The sequence below is a fragment of the Neophocaena asiaeorientalis genome, unplaced genomic scaffold (assembly GCF_003031525.2).
Source record: "Neophocaena asiaeorientalis asiaeorientalis breed wild unplaced genomic scaffold, Neophocaena_asiaeorientalis_V1.1 scaffold160, whole genome shotgun sequence".
Taxonomy (NCBI): domain Eukaryota; kingdom Metazoa; phylum Chordata; class Mammalia; order Artiodactyla; family Phocoenidae; genus Neophocaena; species Neophocaena asiaeorientalis.
In genome coordinates, this window is record NW_020175675.1 from 2,422,572 (window position 1) to 2,440,657 (window position 18,086).

General features: G+C 44.0%; 1 protein-coding gene across 4 annotated transcripts in view; it reads left to right on the forward strand.

Moving 5' to 3' along the window:
- Positions 1 to 18,086, forward strand: part of SYK (spleen associated tyrosine kinase) — a 95,069-nt gene that overhangs the window by 10,268 nt on the left and 66,715 nt on the right. Inside the window, exon 2 of one of the 4 annotated variants that reach the window (XM_024731930.1) lies at positions 12,943 to 13,035. The exons of the other annotated variants lie outside the window; for them this stretch is intronic. The gene's annotated coding sequence lies outside the window, so the exon portion shown is untranslated. The remainder of the gene's footprint in view (positions 1 to 12,942; positions 13,036 to 18,086) is intronic. 4 annotated transcript variants of the gene reach the window in all.

Here is an 18,086-nt window from a genome sequence, read left to right on the forward strand (position 1 = left end):
TGTGGGGAAAAGAGACACTCCCACAGGTCAGCACCAGCAGGGCGGTTGGGTAACGTCTTCCGAAATGTAAAGCGCACATGTGTTTTGATTCAACAATTTCACTTTTAGGAACTTTATTACACACATAAATTAACAAAGGTCGGGAAATGTATGTGCATACAGTAATTCATTGCAACATTTTATTTTGTAATAGCAAAGAAAGAAGGAAGGAAGGAAGGAAAGAAGGAAGGAAGGAAGGGGGGGAGAGACAGAGAGAGAGAGAGAGAGAGAGAGAGAAAGATTGAGAGAAGGAGAGTGACTGAGAGAACTCACATGTTTCTATGCCGTAAACACTCCATTTCTTGGGAACGTGGATTCATAAAGTCTGGAGGCCTGTGGCAGTTACAGAGGCAGGCATTTGAGGGAGGATGTCAGCGTGTTCTCAGCACACTGCTGTGAGACTCGTGGGAGGTGAGCACACGTTGAAACAATTCTCAGAGAAAGAATGTGCGCACTGGTCTGATAGAAAAGCCACCAGTAACATTTTCTACCCAAGATAAGCTGAATGATTTCCATCTCTCAGATTAGTTCCTAGTGTGACTCCAAGTCCACTGTACTTATTTTCTGTCAACTGCCTGTTTCATGTGAGATGGTTTTTCTCAAGAGAAGGATGTGAATGAACAGTCTCACTGTGGGTGGAGAGCCAGGACCTGGGTTTCTTGGTGTCTGTGGCTTCTGGGCCTCGAAGCCTGCAGCAGATGGTGACAGAGGGGCCGCTCCCACTATGGGCCATTTGGGGACAGTCTGTGGCTGGGCCTCCCGGTACTGACCCTGTCCGTCCAAGCACACACGTGGGAGCACCATGCAGCACTCACGTGGGGAGACCCTGGGGCTCACCAAGTGCACCCACATCTATATTTTGTACTAAAACTTCTAGGACCACGACTGTAACCCATAAACGTCCAGTTCTGAAAGCCCCTCTGGGGGCAGTGTGAGTGGCGGAAGCAGACCAGGCACACACCTCTGATTCTGTTACTGACCAGGATTCTTGGCCTCCTTAAGCAAAAGAAATTGATCAGAGGCCAGACAAGAAATTCAGGCAAGGCTTTATTGGGCCCCTGCTGCAGCAAGGGGGAGCGGGAACAAGTTAACAGGTTCCCTTGCTTGCTCCCGGAGGTGGGGGTGTGAGCTGTTTCCTTATATGGGGTGAGGGTAGGGGTAGGTCCGGGGGGTCAGGCCAGAGTGGTGACTTAGGTGGGCTGCCCACCCCTTTGGTGGTGCTGAGTGCACGGGGCATGTGCAGTAACCTGCTTTTGTTCCCGAACCCCTGCTTTTGCTCCTGGCTCTTCAGAAGTGGCGGTTGGGGCTTTTTTGGTCTTTTTTGTACCTTCTTGTCCATAATTTGCCCCAACTGCGCATGCATATGGTTATTTTTAGTCTCTTATAGTTTCTTTGTATTTTGTTCCTGGAGGAGACGTTTGTCCAGGTGTGAACATTGCAGCAAAGGGCCCAGGTCCCGGGTCCCAGGTCCTGGGCCCCAGCCTGTCTCAATTCATCCTTCCTTGAAACTCCTTCAGCTCTGCACCTCATCTTCAAAACTAGGCCAGAAAGACCTGCCCCTGGGTGGTTGTGGCACCCAGAGACCCACTGTGCAGAGTGCCCATCAGAATGGCTTGCAAAGAGGTGCCCTTTAGAGCAGTCGTATTTGGGTACAGGAAGTCAAGGAGCTACGTAGCCTCTGGTTACCTGGGGATTGAAAAGGGGGTCTTCTGGGGACAAAATGATATTAGAAGACTTTATGGGAAGGTCACAGAAAGAGTGGCTCTGGCCCAAGTGTCATTTGACTCTGAAGCTAATGAGTGTCTATTCCCTGGCGGTACACCTGGGAACCCTCCTGGGTTTTAACAGGCAGCCCTTAGGGAGCGTGCTCTCCTGTCCCCAGTGATTGGACAAGGATACCTTGCTCAGGGGGTCTTGGCAGCACTCTCACCTGAAGTGCTAAAATGCTGTGTAACATTATTTTGGCCCTTGTCATATAGTTTTACAACATCCGTTTGGAGACCATGCTGTGGACATTTTTGTGAGCTCTGTGCTCCCAGCATGGGGCCCACTGTGCAGGTGTAGGTGCTCTTAAAGTCCCCTCCTTACATTTCAATATGTCACATAGGATTTGGGTACAGTAAGCTAGATATTTGGAGTAAAATGTGTCTCTCATTAATAGAAAGAAAACCTAGAGCCCCAAGCCTGGCCCAAGTAGGAGAAACATCTGGAAGGGAGAAGTGTCTGGACCATACAGCTTGTTCCTCAGGGTGAATTTATAATATTCCCTTTGTCGACCTGCAATCCCATCACGTTGGTCCCAGGGAGGTGCTGCCTGCTGCTCCACCTCGGACACCTAGCCCAAGTGAGGACAGATGGCCTCTCCCCAGCTTCCCTGGCAAGGACCTAGAACTGTGCTGTTCAGGACATTGCCACCAGCCACATGTGGCCATTTACATTTCAAATACTTAAACTGAAATAAAATGTAAAAATCAGTTCTCAGTCACAATGGCCACATTTCAGGGGCCGCTAGCCACATGTGGCTGGTGGCTCTGTGTGGGACAAAGAACAAACATCTCCATCATTGCAGTACGGCTTTTGGGACAGATTAACCACTCTGTGTTACACCTGAGCCCCACGCGATTCTTCCTGGGGAGTCAGAAGACACAAGCTTCTACCCCCTCCCATGTTTCCTAGCCCTTGGTACTACTGCGTGTGGACAATGCATCATTACACTTTTCCATGTGTGGACCCCGGTTGTCTCCCATTTCCTTAAGAGGCTCTGACCCTGGAAAGTGGTGGTGGCATCAGAATGCCCACATGCTTCAGATGAGACCCCAAGTCTTGTCCACAGGATCTGGCCTGGCCCTTTCATCCTCAGCACTGTGACAGTCTCCTACTCACCACAACAGCTTCCACCAACACAGATACACAGCACACACCTACACGTGTGTGCACACGCACATGCAAACAAACCATGGCAGTCTGGGTAAGTGAGAGGTTACTAATGAGTAACATAGGAAGGGAAATGGTTCCCAGTTGTTTTCTTGGAGCGGTCTAATTGGAACCCAGCCTTGGAGAATACTAGGCTGGGGTTAATCACCCTTTGGTTCAGTATAGTTTCTGAAAGAATAAACTAGTTTTTTGTTCAAGAGGATTTAGAGGTAATGGAAAAAACTTTAGTACTGACTAATTTCTGTGCAGTAAAAAAAAAAAAAAAATCCAATGTCATTTTCTCAAAATATTTGGAATCCAAGGTTCTGTCCACTTTAAAAGGAAGATTTGAAGAGAGAGTGTGCTCCTCGTCAAGACAAAATGAGGAAAATGCAGTGCTTACCACATGACCATGTTCTGTTTTTGCAAATACAAGAAAACAAGACTCATTTCTGGAATGTGCATTTGAGAATTCCGAGGGCAGTGGCAGGGGTGAGGTGGGCTGAGAGGCAGGTCATCCTGTGAGAGGCAGCACCCGAGGAGCCTGCGATGAGGAGGCGACAGGTGGAGGGGCCCACCGCAGGCAGGGCGACCCACTCCACCTGGGCGCCTGCCCCGTTCACTAGGCTCCATCTCTGCCTCATTCTCATCCTGGGTGGCGGGGGAGAGATGCGCCATTTGCCTGTCTCTGGAATTCCTGTGCTGCTCAGTTTCAGGAGAGATAAAACACCACAAGAGAAGCAGTTGGAAGGGTTTGCGAATTATAGAACTTCCTTTCATGATTCAGCCCGACATCAGGAAGTGGAGCAACACGTATGCTATTCCCAAGCTGACTTCACGCCCCGGCTAATACGCATGCGTGATGGGCGAGGCGAACACGGGCAAGATTCTTTTACCTGAATTACTGTGTTAGCAAAATAAGTACGTCTCAAAATCAATGTGTGTGAGGAGGTTTTATTGAACTGAAAGTGGTTTCCTGAATGATGCCTTTCCTGTTTCTCCTTTAGAATTCTATGTAAAACTGAAGCTTTTACTCTGCCCATCTTCCTCCGTTCCATAACCCGTGCTGCTGTTCACTGCAGTGGTCACCTCTGTTTGGATATTTGAACCTTCCATACAGAGGCCGTAATTCTAGAGTAGTGATTCTCAGTCCTGGCTGCTCATGAGAATCACCCGGAGAACTTAAAAAAAAAAAAAAAAAAAAAAATTAGTGCTGTCGGGGCCCCAGCCCTGGAGGTTCTGAGTTAGTTTGGGCTAGGACCCTCTCACCAGTACTTCAAGTACCCTGGTGGTTGTCAACTGCAGCCAGGGTAGAGAATCACTGCTCTGGCCTAGAGCTTTGCTATTGAACTTGCTGTTAAAAGCACTCTTCTGTGATTTTATGTGCATACCCAACACTTGGGGCAGCAGCCCAGGCCCTCAGACTTAGACAGCCCTAGGCTGCTGTGGGCCCCGAGTCTGCACAGATAAGAAGCATCTGGAGTGATTTTGAAGCCGTCTTGGAGGTGTAATGGGCCTGCTTGGCCTTTGGACTCTTGGCAGAAGCGTTAAAGCCTTCCTACTTTTCACAGTCCTCTTAGTCCATGTCCTGAAATTGTGCTGCTTGTAGCCAGCCCTTAGCCCAGCTGGACCTTTTGTCTCTGGGCTGGACACTCTTGCCTCCTCTGGGGACCTCAGCCCTCTCTATGCTGGCTGGGAACATGGCCCAGGAGAAGTCTGAAGCCCAGTACTTTCCTTCCCTTTATAGGATCCTGGATAAGAGAATCCAGGAGAAAAGTCCTCTTTTATTTCTGGAAATTTACTTTATGACTCTAAACATCTCTTCCACTCCTTTATTTAAATTCTCTACTTCAGGAATGTCCATCTTGCATATTTTAGATCTCCTTTGTCCTTCTAGTCCTTTTCTGTTGAATTCTTTCACTCTTTGTTCATCTTCATTTCATTTTTCTCAGGCTACTCCATCCTGTCCACCACATTCTTCACAGTGTTAATGTCTGCTCTCTTTTTGCTGTTTGAAATAATAGCCATCATTTCTTTCCTGCATTTTCCCCTGATCTCCAGCCTATTTCCCATGACTTTTCTTGCCTTCCCGTCTCATCCCCTGCCTTTCATGTCTCCATTTAGAGCTACTGTTTTTAACAGTGACTCTTCTGTGAAGTCCTTTGATTCCATGGCTATATGTGTGGTTGTGATTTCATCTGCCCCTTGGGAAGATTTTCTGACCAATGTTCTTTGTGTGCTATTTGTTTCTCTTGTTGCTTCTCTCCTTTTTATTCTTTTAGTGTAATTGTACAGATCCAGGGTAGGTTCCTCATCTTGGAAATGAATCATGTCAGGGAGCGGCCCAGCATGTGTTCTAGCCTAACAGAATATCTTCCTCATTTTAAGTAATGCTGTGTGTGTGTGTGTGTGTGTGTGTGGGAGAGAGAGAGAGAGAGAGAGAGAGAGAGAGACAGAGTGGGGGAGGAGAGAAAGAAAGAGAAAGAAAGGAAAGGAAGGAAGGGAGAGAAAGGAAGGAAATGAAAGAAAAGAAAGAGAGAGAAAGAGAAAGAAAGAAGGAAAGAAGGAAGGAAGGAAGGAAGAAAGAAAGGAAGGAAGAAAGGAAGGAAGAAAGAAAGGAAGGAAGGAAGGAAGGAAGAAAGAAAGGAAGAAAGAAAGAAAAGAAAGAAGGAAGGAAGGAAGAAAGAAAGAAAGAAAGAAAGAAAAAGAAAGAAAAAAAAGGAAGGAAGAATTGCTTAAACATTTACTTCTTCCCATGGAGGCTGCTAGCCATTCAGAATCTCCTCTCCACCCCTGGGCGGTGGCTGGCTTCCTCCTGCTCTATAGAAGCTACACATCTGCAGGCTTTGAGGTCTGCAGCAGCACCTCCGCTTCCTTGACCATCTTCCCTAAAAGTCTTCGTGCTCCCAGGACAAGCCTTCGCTGCATTTTGTTGTTCCTCTTGGGTTGTTGCTCCGGGTGAGAGTGGTCTACTACTTCCATGACATTTCTCTTTCTTGTTCTTTTTGGGGGGTGATTTTAGAGAGAAGGGGGTTGTGACATCTTTACTCGGTCAACATCCAGGCTATCTGATATTTTGATATTCACCATACAGGACAACTTTAGTGTGTTTGGCATTTTTGTCAAACAACTAAGTTTCTACAGGAACAGTTAAGAACAAACAGAAAACTTCAGAATGACCACAAAAGTTCATGTGGCACTCTTTGCTTCTGCCAGCCTCTCTGATCTACCTGGCCAACTGGGGCCGTTTTATTGGCTGGTTTCTTGATCTGTTCATTATGTTGATTCACTGGCCACCTTCCACGAGCCAGGGATGGTGGCAGGTGTTGAAGCTACAGCTGTAGCCTATATCCTTCTCTGCTCTCAAGTTGTTTACAGTCAAGTTGAAAGAAAGAGCAGGCCTGGCACCAGGACTTAATCAGATGTAACCTCATTTATTCTTCGCAATAACCATTTAAAAAATTCAGAAAAGTGCAATAACACTCATAATTAACAAACACTGCCGGTTTACCATTTTTGCCTTTATTTCTTCTAAAGAAAGAACATCCCAAATAAAGTAGAACCCTTTTTATGGAGAGTAACTTGCTCAAGGCTGGAGAGCTGGTGAGCAGCAGGCCCCTCTAGGTACAAAGTCTGTTTATTCTTTTATTTACTTTGCTGTATTGCCTTGTGCACGAGGCATTGATTGTGCCATGTTAGCTGTGCGGCTCATCTACAGCAAATATCAACACCTACGATAGTAAACCAGACGGATTTTTCTTATGCAATGGACTGATTTTTAGTAAATGTAAATAAAGCCTACATTTTTGAGAGTGCCAAGAAACATCTTGTTAGAGAGTGAAGCAAATAAAGGGAAAGGTGGTTATCAGAAGCTGAGATGAATTGAGATGTGAAATTTCCAAATGTTAGTATCTCTTTACCCTTGTGTTGATTTTTACAGTAACTCATATTTTTTCATCTAGTTTGTGACCATTGAGGCCCCTTGTGAATATTCTAGAAGTCACTCAAAATGGATAATGAATCTAAGACTTATATTTAGCATTCTGCAGGTTCCATATTTGCAAATTCACCTACTCACCAAAATTTATTTGTAACCCCCAAATCAGTACCCATGTTGCTTCTGTAGTCCTTTGTGGACATGTGCAGAGCAGCAAACTACTTGAGTCACCCTACATGCGTGTTCCTAGCTGAGGCTGAATAAGGTGAAGCTTTGCCTTCTAGCTTCAGCTCATCCTGTAAACAGTGTCATTTTGGGGGTCAGTTGAGTGGTACATTTTAATTTTTGTGCTTTTTGTTGGTGATTTTGCTGTTTAAAATGGCACAGCGCTGGGGCTTCCCTGGTGGCGCAGTGGTTGAGAGTCCACCTGCCGATGCAGGGGATACGGGTTAATGCCAAGGTCTGGGAAGATCCCACATGCCGTGGAGCGGCTGGGCCCGTGAGCCATGGCCGCAGAGCCTGCGCGTCTGGAGCCTGTGCTCCGCAACAGGAGAGACCACAACAGTGAGAGGCCCGCGTACTGCAAAAAAAAATTAATTAATTAATTAATTTAAAAAAAAATGGCACAGTGCTGAAGTGCTGTGTGGTGTCCTAAGCACAGGAAGGCTGTGTTGTACCTTATGGGTAAAATACATGTGTTAGATAAGCTTCATTTAGGCATGAATTATGGAGCTTTTGCTGTGAGTTCAGTGTTAATGAATCAACAGTATATATTAAATAAGGTATCTTTAAACAGAAGCACACATAAAACAAGGTTATGTATTGATTGGTTGACAAAAATGTGACCTTAGGCTCTTTGGAACCTAGCTGTGTATTTCCCTTAGGAGCAAGGGTTCAATATTTGCTAATTCAGTGTTTGTGGCAACATTATAAAACATAATTATCACAAATAATGAGAAATGACTGTATTTTATTATTTTTTTGGTACAAATCAGGGAAATGATTTTTAAAACCCAGTTAGATGTGACTTTTTATGAGACATATCTTTGAAAGAAAAGAACTATTTTAAAATCCAGTGAAAATCTCTTTGCCTTGCATTTTGTATTAGTTAAGTAAATTAGCAGGTTCTTCTTGAGCTTCTACTGTGTGCCTGGCACTGTTCTGGTACCAGGAGGACATTGGTGAACAGGTCCAGAGGTCAGATCACAATCATCAGGATTAAAAGTCCTGACACTTCATCAACATGATTTTTGTTTAAATTTGGTAACAACCTTAATGAGTTCTCAAAACAAGAGTCTGATTCTCACACGAGTGTTTTCTTATGAAAGAATAGTTTTTCATAGCAGTATTTTTAAGTAAATATCTTTCTCATAACCAGGGACTGATTTTATGGCAAGTTCCCTCCCAGCTGCACAGTTGGAGGCTTGTGATGAAATGCTGTAATACACACACACCAGAAAGTCCTCGTGGCTCCCAGTATTCAGACCCCTAGGTCATCACAGGTCATATTGGCACTGGCTGACTGAGAAGGTTGTCAGGCAGAAACTGCTCTGTGCAGCAGGGCGACGGCTGGCATTTCCCTCCAGTGGGGTCTTTACTGCATCATACAGCTCAGGTGTAAAGAGCCAGGTCCACACCCGGAGCATGCCCAGGAAGCCAGCTATCTCTTTGAACAACACTCAAGACAGCCGAAAGGTCCCACTGGAAACAGGCCAAACCTTTGGTTTTTATTAGATATTTATAGTTCCTCCAGTCCAGATGCAATTTATAAAATTAAATGCTAATTAGCATGAGCAAAAGTGGTGTTGCCTAAATAGGTGGGCACCACATAGCCAATGGGAGAAGGGCATCCTCTGGTGGGGCAGAGCCTGTTCTTTAGGTGGGAGATGTTGAACCCAAGCGATTCTTGTGATAAAGAGTCATATGTTCCTTGGAGGGTAAAATGTTGGTCATTTTAGCAGTTGGAGGTTTCTGGGAACAAAATACTTTCAATGATGTCATAATAGAGAGTGGTTTTTGTTTAAGGCTCTATGTTTTCAAAGTTTCTTGCACCTTATTCTTGATCCTCTCTATCACTTTATGTGCTAGGAGTGTGTTTGTGTCTAGGGTGTGTGGTCATCCCCACTTTTTCCACTAAGATCCATAAAATACAGAGCGTCTTTACTGATCATCGTTGCCCAGGGCTGCAGTTGATGTACCTGAATATAGTCATGGGCCCTCGTGCAGTCAGAGTGGTGGCTGATGGGGACAGGCTGCAAATTTGTCTTTAAAGCCCATATTATGGAACGTAAGTTTTATGCTCATTTTTTAATATTTTTGCATGAAAAAAAGCTTACATTTTTATCATGAATATTTTCTCATATGCAGACACATGGAGAAAAGAGTGTAATGATCCTGTGTATACTCATGACTTAGTCGTGGTAATATTTTTCCATATTTTTTTTCTGAAGTGCATTCCAAGTAAACTACAGATATTATAAAATTTCACCCCTAAACACTTTAATGTTCCTTTCTGAAAAAAGGCATGATATCCCCCCTAACACAATTAGCATTAGGTGACATTTGTAATTATGGCATCACCCTAGCTGCAGAACCACAGAGACAGGTGAAGAGGAATGTATGAACACACCATCCTGGGAGTGAATGGATAAGAAAATCTACGTAAGGAGGTCATTTCCAATAGTGAGGGTGTGCACTTAGTCGTCACCCTGCCTGCCACTAGGACACTTATCCTCATGGCCAACCCGGGGCATATACCAGGTGCCAGGCTACATGCTGTGAGCACTTCACGCAGGTTGGCAATGGAATCCCCACACTACTCTTGGAGGTGGGTTTCACCAAGATTCTCGTCTTGCAAATGAGGGAAGCTGAGGCTCAGCTGCGTGGCTTAAAAGCAACAGGTCCAGTGTTTGGACCCAGGGACTCTGTCTTAAGCTGGAACTCATGAGCCTGTCACAGACCACCTCTCCACTCCATGTATGCAAGGCTTTCTGTGACTCTACAAGAGGGTTCTGCCTAAAATAAGGCACAGAAAATGCTGCTTGACCTTGCTCTTCAGGTGAAAGTGAAAAGTGAACATTGCTGTCAAAACACAAGGCCCTTAATTTTGTAGAGTTATTGTAGTTTTCTTGGTGTAGACCTCAAATGTTGTTAAAGGTTGTGCAGAGGGAAAAAGAAGGGAATTAAGACAATAAGGCCCACAACTTCTCTGTAATTTGGGACAAGATTATGGTTTATTAATTAGCCAGGTAGAAAATAACACTGGTCAATATCTAAATGGGGCATATCAAGGTTTTCTAAATATATTGTATTTGGGGGAGTGTGACAAACAAATATTTTTTTTCCTTCTGCATTCCAGACCTGCATGAAAAAGCAGAGACCTAATCATTTGAGGCAAAAGTAGTTTACGACTCTCTCAGAGCTCCTGAGGAGAAAATATGGAAAGGGTGTACACTGTGTGTCAGAGGATGTTGGGTTCTCTAGTGATTTGGAGTGAAATAGTGTGGAGTGGACTCAGGACCCCGGAGCACCTGTGGGCTGCCTTAGATTTGAGATGAGCAGTTGGGACGCCTGTCTGGATAAAACTGCAATCACATCTCACTCACTCACTCATTCATTATTCATTTGACAAATGTTTATGGACCAGAAAATCACGTCTGAATCATTCTTTCATTCATTCATAAATTCATAGGTATGATGTGGTTATGGACCATCGATTATGGAGTAATCACATCTGGATCATTCATTCATTCTTTCATCTGACAGATGCTTATGGACCATCTGTTATAGAGTAATCACATCTAATTACTCATTCATTTATTCATTCATCTGACAGATGTTTGTGGGCCATCTCTAATAGGATAAATACCAGGTAAGGGTGAAAGAAAAGAGACACCATCTTCCAGTTTCAGCTTCAACAAATAAAGAACCTAAAATAGGTGTTCTCACTTTTATTCTTAGAATAAGAAAAAAGCTGGACTAATTGTGATTCAGTGATTCTTCTTAGACTATCAGAGAACTGAAGTCTTAGGGCAGATTGTCACCTAGAAGTCTGGAAGAGACAGGTGTATTTAGAAACACCAAAACCTGCTACCTGGCCTGATGCTGCTGGAGCCCTAACAAGACAGGAACTCTTAAATGGTCACTTTGGTGAGGCCAAGTGTGGACTAGTTTGAGAGAGAGAAACTCTCAGAAGGTCACAATAGGTCACAGTCTCAGAAGCGTCTCCACTTTCTTGGGCTTTACCTGTAGAAACCTTGTTTTAAGGGTACCTGGGTTATGTTCTACTGAGGTATGGTAAGACACAAAGACACAGAAATAAGTGTCATGAAGATAGAAGTTTTTATATTCACATATCTCTAGAAATAGCAGGCACAGCATACCATGCTGGGCAACATGGGGAATCACCAGGTTTGGTCAGGAGGCAGAGGGAGAGGGGAAAATGTGGACAAGAGCCTTTGTTGTGGTTTCTATGGGAAAGAACAGGTGAGGTAGGGTAAGTAGGCTTGGGATTGGCTAGTTTGAATGATTTCAGTGGGCTATGGTGCATAGGGGCTGTCCCTAGTTGCCTGGTACCTGACCTTGGGATGATTGGGGCAGGGGAATAGTGGCTTGGCATGTAAATGAGGTTGGTGGGGTATTGATTATTTCAAATACAAAAGACATACTTTTAGGAGAGCCCAGATGAAAAAAACAAAAACAAAACTCTTACCTACAGAGGAATAAGGATAAGAATTATAGCAGACTTCTCATCAAAAACAATGCAAACAAGAATTGGAGTAGTAAAAGATATGAAGTGTTGACAGGAAAAAAATAAAAGCAACAACCTAGAATCTTATATCCAGATAAATTTACCCTTCAAAAGTGAAGGAGAAATAAAGACTTTCTCAAACAAAAACAGAAAATTCACCACTGGCTGACTGGCCCTACAAAAAATACTAAAAGAACTTCTTTAGTGGAAGGAAAGTGATATAGGTCTGAAACTTGGATCTCTCTGAATAAAGGAAGAGCATTATAAAGAAGAGAAAAATAAAGGTAAAATAAGATATTTTGTTTTTCATAATCTTAATTGGTCAAAAAGTTAACTGTTTAAAGCAATAGAAGTAACTGTGTATTGGTTGATTATAGCATATGGATACATGAAATGAATGACAGTATTGTCTTAAAGACAGGATGGAGGAATTGGGAGTACTATGTTACGGGGTACCTGTATATATGAAACAGTATAGTATTATTTGAAAATGGAATTTAAATTTTAAAATGTATTGATATATTGTAAACTACAAGACAACCACTAAAAATTTTTAAAAGATATGCTGGGAAGATATAAAATGGAATCATATAAAATGCTTGATTAAAACCAGAGAAAGCAGAAACAGAGGAGAAAAAAGAACAAATGCAGTGAATTAAAAAAAAAACAGATACAAACATTGTAGATGTTAATCCAATTAAGTCAGTAATCACTTTAAATGCAAATGGTCTAAGCACACAAATTAAAGTACAGAGATTGTCAGAGTGGATCAAAAACCAAGACCCAACTGAATACTGTCTACAAGAAACCCACTTTAAATGTTAAAACCCATATAAAGTAAAAGTAAAGGGATGGAGGAAGATAGTCCATGCTAACACTAATCAAAAGAATGCTGAAGTAGCTATATGAATTTTAGACAAAGCAGACTTCAGAAAATGGAAGATTATCAGGGATAAAGAGGTATGTTACGTAATGATAAAGGAATCAGCTATCTAAGGAGACAGAACAATCTTAAACTTGTGTGCACATAACAAAAAAGCATCAAAATACAAACACTGATAAAACCGAAAGAATAGATAAATCCACTATTACAACTGGAGATTTCCATCACCCTCTGTCAGTAATTGATATATGAAGTAGATAGAGAATCAGTATGGATGTAGATGAACTGAGCAGCGCTGTCAATCAACTTGATCTCCTTGATACTTATAAGATATTCAGTCCAACAATGGAAAAATACAGGCATAGCTCGTTTTATTGCACTTACCTTTATTGTGCTTCACAGGTTTTGTGTTTTTTACAGATTGAAAGTTTGTCACAACACTGTGTCAAAAAACTCTACCAGTGCCATTTTTCAACAGCATTTCCTCACTTCATGTCTCCACATCACATTTTGGTAATTCTCACAATATTTCAAACTTTTTCATTATTGTATAAATATTTGTTATGGTGATCTATAAGTGCCTCTCCTTAAGTGTGGGCTGTGCAGTTTCTTCCTTCCAAAGGGGGTGGTATAGAAAGGGGATGGGGTGGGAGAGCAATGTTAGAGTGGAGAAACCTGACAAACCCCATTTACCAAAGATCAAAGATTAACATCAGTGGTGATAAGTCATGTTGATAGCACGCACCCTCGTAAGATGTAAGGAGAAGGGAACTTTACCTCTGTGTTCTTCCTCCCCAAAACACATAACCACCAGTCTAACCATGAGAAAAACATCAGACAAATGCCAATTGAAGCACATTCTACAAACTACTTGACGAGTACTCCTCAAAACTGTCAAGGTTATCAAAAACAAGGAAAGTCTGAGAATATGTCATGGCCAACAGGTGCCTAAGGAGGTATAACAACTAAATATAATATGGTATCTTGGCTAGGGTCCTGGAACAGAAAAAAAAATACATTAGGTGAAAACTAAGGAAATGCAAAGAAAGTAATAAAGTATGAGCTTTAATTAATAATAATTTGTCACTATCGGTTCATTAGTTGTGGGAAATGTACCATAATCATGTAAGATGTTAATAATAGGGGAAGCTGGACATTGGGTACATGAAAGCTCTCTGTACTATCTTTGCAACTTTTCTGTAAATCTAAATACATTCTAAAATTAAAAGTTTATTTAAAAAGTAAGAGAGAGAGATGAATAGATATAATCTCGGCCCTCCTCAGGTAGACAGGAATTCATCAAATAATCAGACACGTCTAAGTAAAGGTAAATTAAAATTTAGTCAGAACAGTGGTCAGTATTACAAAACAAAGGCACATGGTACCTTGAGGGGAGCTGGATGGTCTGAGAGCATCCGAGGATGCTGTGCAGAGAAAGCCCAGTGGGAGTGAGATCTGAGGGAGGCTGATGTGGATGCTGGGGGACAGGGGCACGTTTATCCTGAGATCAGAGAGTGGACAGTGGTGGATCTTCAGCAGAGAAGTGGTGTGATCAGGTTTTGTTTGAAGAGAGGACGTGTTTGGAAGACTGCAAGATAAGATTCGTGGAATTGGTGATGCACTGCTTTCAGGAATTCGGAGGACAGCACTATCTGAGAGGACTTAGGTTTTCGTCTGTAGCCATTACATGGATGGAGTCCTTGAGCCAAAGTTCCTGCAAGTTCCTGGTGATGCTGATGTTGCAAAAGTTCTGAACTTGCATTTGGATGTGCGGATAGAGGCGCCTTTTCACATCCACCTGAGGGTCTCTAAAGGCAGTAGCTAAGAGAAGGGCTGGCTTCCAACATTGGTCTCCCACTATTACCCGTGTGTTTTTTGGAAAGTAACTGACCTTTTTGAGCCCAATGTCCAAGTCTGTGAATTGGGGGTGACAGTAGCCGCTACCCTTAGGGATGTTATGCAGGTCAGCCAATGCCCTACGAGGGAGCAGCTTCTGCTTGTCATCCTTGTCATCTTCGTCATCATCCTTCTCACAGTCATCCTGGTCAGCATAAACCTCTTTGTGTCTTAGGTTTATCACCTGTAAAATGGTAATGCTTTTTGCATTGAGCTGTCATTTTTGCTGGCTTCAGGTGCAGGTTGGCTACTGTTACTTTTCTGAACACATCCTTGGGAGTCTCCTGGCCTCACCCCTGTAAACAACCCACCGAGCTCCTTCCAGCTTCAAGTGTCTGGAGAGGGTGTCTCTCCATCTTGCCTTTCACGGATGTTTCCTCACCTTTTCAGAGTGAAGCCTGGCTAGGCTCTTCCCAGCTCTTTTTCCAAGCATGGGGGATGACGCAGCCTGGAGTGAGAAATTCAAAATCATTATTCCTGCAGAGGGTGTGGATGTTTAGGAGATGCTTGGAAAGCACCTCCTGACTCAGCTTGAAGGACCTCACCAGAGGTGTGGAGTTGTGTCTCCTGCTGGAACCATGAGCGGCTGTTTGCCAGGAGTCCTGGGAGCAGAGTCGGAGAGGGCTGGCACACGTACTCTGACCCTACACTTTGGCCTTCCTGCCATAATGACCTGCTTACCTCTCCAGTCTCCAGCCATGAATCAGTATCCTGAGTTCTCTGAGAAGGCCTTTCCTAGGATTCCTCTCCTATTCGATCCAGCATTCAGGTGGAATTCGAACTTACAATGTCCTAGGGCTTTTAAAAATATAAAATAACCAAGATGATTTTGGTATACCCCACCTAGCACTTCAGGACAAAGTTCTCTTAGCAAGAACTCTTGGGAGAGTGCATTTCCTGGCTGGCTCAGCGTAACAGGATCAGCCATCGGTGCAATCTGTTCTGTTGGGTTCCATGTCCCTGGGGCGTTCTTTTGTACCCGCAAGTGAAGGAGACTGGTTGCGTGGGGAATTGCACTTCTGCTTTCTGGTTGGTTTGCCGATTTGGGAGCAGAAGGCCCACTTCCCTAATTGCAGACACAGTGCGGACAGGAAGTATTCCAGCTGGTAAGGCTTGTCTTCTGCTTTCTCTCCATTTCTGCTGTTCTCCCTTTAAATACATCTCTCCATCTTGGGCTCTTATCCATCCCATACTCCATGCTGTCCTGGGCTTCTGATTGCAGACCTATGCTTGAATCCAGAAAAGGAAGGTGGGTCAGATGTGTCTGAATCAAATAAATCCAGAAGGGTGACCTCAGAGTTCTACCCTCTGTGGCTGCCCACAGGAAGGATACCACACTCGTGCTTCAGTGAGTTCATGCCTGTGCTCATGTGTTGCGTGTACTCTTCCCTGTACAGCCAGCCTTCTCCCACTGACCGCATGCCCAGAAGAGCCGGGGCTCAGGTCTTTGCCATCCTACTCCTTGCCTGCAGTTATTGTGTGGTCAGATCATCTCTCTCTCCCTCATAGAACCTTTTGCCACTTGTTTAAGCACTGGGTATATATATATCACAGGTTTATGAAAGCTAAGAATATGATCATAAGCTTCTATAATATTTTGCCATCATGAGTCACTCACATTATTCTTTCACTGACTAGAGAAAAAGTGATGGCTATTTTTAATGTAAAAATTATCTACAGAAAGTAAAACTTTCTGTAGATGATGTAATCTTTTCATTTAAAGGATTTAAAGGCATGTTTCATTTAAATCAGGTGGTATGGTTTCTCTAGCAGCTGCAGGGTCCCTGTAAATATTGTGTGAATGACCTGGGGGGACAGGAAAGTAAAATAGTGCCTGGAAGCTAAAAACTTTCTCCAGGTACCACCACAGGGGACAGCAGAGGCCAAGTCACTGCGAGATGACCACGGCCTTGCCAGGAGCTCTGTTCTCTGAGTGGGAAAGGGTCTTGGAAAGTCATCTGAATCAGGACCAGGGGAAACTCAGTCATTTTGCTGCCTGTTCAGATTCCCTGTGTGGTTTGCCCATAGGAAGAGAATGCCAGTGAGGGCTCGCAGCCACTTTCAATGTGAGTTCTCTCGTCTGACTTTGTGTGTTGTTTTTACCTTTCCCCAAAGCAGAGTGGGTGACAAGGTGGCTTTCAGGACACAGTGGCTGAGTGAAGTTCTCAGAGGGGTGGGGGGATGTCCTGGGATGCACTCCGGGGCAACCTGGGCCTCAGCCCACTGACAGCAACCACACTTCTCCTCTTCTGCTCAGGAGAGCATGAGAGGGCATCACCCAGTGACAACTTGGATAGGGTCCCGTGCTCATTGATTCTTCACTAAGTCTAGCTCATTTTTTTTTTTTTTTAACATCTTTATTGGAGTATAATTGCTTTACAATGGTGTGTTAGTTTCTGCTTTATAACAAAGTAAATCAGTTATATGTATACATATATTCCCATATCTCTTCCCTCTTGCATCTCCCTCCCTCCCACCCTCCCTATCCCACCCCTCTAGGTAGTCACAAAGCACCGAGCTGATCTCCCTGTGCTATGCGGCTACTTCCCACTAGCTATCTATTTTACGTTTGGTAGTGTATATATGTCCATGCCACTCTCTCGCTTTGTCCCTGCTTACCCTTCCTCCTCCCTGTGTCCTCAAGTCCATTCTCTAGTAGGTCTGTGTCTTTATTCCCATCTTACCCCTAGGTTCTTCATGACATTTTTTTTTCTCTCTTAGATTCCATATATATGTGTTAGCATACGGTATTTGCCTTTCTCTTTCTGACTTACTTCACTCTGTATGACGGGCTGACTCTAGGTCCATCCACCTCACTACAAATAACTCAATTTCGTTTCTTTTTATGGCTGAGTAACATTCCATTGTATATATGTGCCACATCTTCTTTGGAGAAATGTCTATTTAGGTCTTCTGCCCATTTTTGGATAGCTCATTTTTAATCACCACATCCTTGTGCATAGATCTGGCCTCATGACGAGCATGCCTGTGACTTGGTGCCCTGGTAGAGTAGTGCAGGGGTAACTTTCCCTCCCTGATGGAGTTGGAGCCGAGTTTTCCTGCCCCGGGCTCAGCAGGCACACTATGGGGGACTTTAATTTTCTTCCCTGGTTCACTTCGCTGCTGTGGCAGCCGGCAGCCCAGTTTTGGCCCATCTCCTGATTCCCTTCCTCCCTACATCCTGGAGGGAGACATACTCAACTCTCTTTTCTCTCTGCCAGTCCCACTTGGGGAGTGATACATTGGATTACGGCAGAGGTTCTCAAACAGGAGAGTGCTTGAAAATCACCAGGAAGTCGTTTAAAATCCAGACTTGCCTTCTCTACCTGCGGGCCTGAGCTGGGTCGGGACCCACATTTCCAGGGCTAAGCCTGAAGTGCACGGCATGGGCATGGTAAGTTCCCGCCTAGAAGCTGCGTCTGCAGTGGTCCTGGCCAGTCACACTGGGCGGTGAGAAGAGGTATAGACAGTAGAGACCCTGGATCTTCACAGTACTGGGCATGGAAGCAGGGCCCCTGGAACAGATCCCGCCACCCATGAGCCTCTTATGCCTACTCACTGTCTGGAGGCAGGAGGTCCCCTTTCTATTCCACAGGGCACCCAACAAAATGATTTGCACTTAGTAGATGCCCAACAAACATCCTGAATGAATAAATGATTCATATTTT